This window comes from Pongo abelii, chromosome 10 (assembly GCF_028885655.2).
Source record: "Pongo abelii isolate AG06213 chromosome 10, NHGRI_mPonAbe1-v2.0_pri, whole genome shotgun sequence".
In the NCBI taxonomy this organism is placed as follows: Eukaryota; Metazoa; Chordata; class Mammalia; order Primates; family Hominidae; genus Pongo; species Pongo abelii.
In genome coordinates this window covers 91,462,697-91,464,215 of record NC_071995.2, presented here as the reverse complement: position 1 = coordinate 91,464,215, position 1,519 = coordinate 91,462,697, and the positions used below count along the sequence as shown (strand labels likewise).

Here is a 1,519-nt window from a genome sequence, read left to right as displayed (position 1 = left end):
AAAAAAAAGTTTTTTTTTTGAGACAGAGTCTCGCTCTGTCGCCCAGTCTGGTGTGCAGTGGTGCGATCTCAGCTCACTACATGCTCCGCCTCCCGGGTTCACGCTATTCTCCTGCCTCAGCCTCCCGAGTAGCTGGGACTTCAGGTGCATGCTGCCACACCCAGCTAATTTTTTGTACTTTTTTTTTTTTTAGTAGAGATGGGGTTTCACCGTGTGAACCAGGATGGTCTCAATCTCCTGACCTTGTGATCTGTCCACCTCGGCCTCCCAAAGTGCTGGGATTACAGGCGTAAGCCACCGCACCCAGACTAAAAAAAAAATTTTTTTAATCTTAATTAATTAATTAATTAATTTTGGAATGCTTCACGAATTTGCATGTCATCCTTGAGCAGGGGCCATGCTAATCTTCTCTGTATCGTTCCAATTTTGGTATATGTGTTGCTGACGTGAGCAAAAAACAGACTTAAGAGAATATGTAAAATATGTTATGTCTGCACTGTGTTTGAATTTTTATTTGAACAGCCATAAAAATACTCTTGAGACAATCAAGAAAAGTTAAACTTGGACTGGATATTAAATATTATTCTTTGGAGGCATGACAATGTTATTGTTATGTTTCTTTTTTCAAGTTCTTAGGCATTAGGAAAGCATACTGAAATATTTACAGGTAGAGAAATTTGATGACTGGGATTTGTTTTAAAATACTCCATGATAAAAGAAAAAATGTGAGAATTTAGGGGGTGAGGGAAGATTCATAAAAAAAGAATGGCAGAGTGTAAATAATTATTGAAGCTGGGCAATAGGTACATATGGCTTTGTTACGTTATTCTTTCTATTTTCACATGTGAAATGTTCCATAATAAAAGGTTTAAAGGCCAGGAACCATGGCTCGTGCCTGTAATCCCAGAAATTTGGGAGGCTGAGGTGGACAGATTGCTTGAACTCAAGAGTTCCAAGACCAGCCTGGGCAACATGGTGAAACCCCATCTCTACAAAAAATACAAAAATTAGACAGGTGTGGTGGCACATGCCTGTAGTCCCAACTACTTGGGAGGTTGAGGTGGCAGGATTTCTTGAGCCCAGGAGGGTGAGGCTGCAGAGAGCCATGATCACAGCAGTGTACTCCAGCCTGGGCAAGAGAATAAGACTCTGTCTAGATATCAGATACCTTGATTTTATTTTTTTAAGGTGTGAATGTGATATGGCATAGTGAAGTTAACCTCAGCTTTGAATACTGGCTACATCTTTTTTCAGCTATATGACTTAGGAAAGTCACTTAACCCTTACAAGCTCCATTTTCCCTATTGCCAAATAAGAATTACAATAATTCCTCTTGGCCAGGTGTGGTCGCTGATGCCTGTAATCCCAGCACTTTGGGAGGCCGAGGTGGGCGGATCACTTGAGATCAGGAGTTCGAGACCAGCCTGGCCAACATGGTGAAAGCCCATTTCTACTAAAAATACAAAATTAGCTGGGCATGGTGGCGCATGCCTGTAATCCCAGCTACTCGGGAGGCTGA

General features: G+C 41.6%; 1 non-coding gene across 1 annotated transcript; it reads right to left on the bottom strand.

Annotated features, from left to right (window-relative positions):
• Positions 1–347: 347 nt before the first annotated feature.
• LOC112135881 (U6 spliceosomal RNA) lies at positions 348–459 on the bottom strand. Its single transcript, XR_002917115.1, has one exon. It is a non-coding gene; the product is annotated as a U6 spliceosomal RNA (small nuclear RNA).
• Positions 460–1,519: the final 1,060 nt, after the last annotated feature.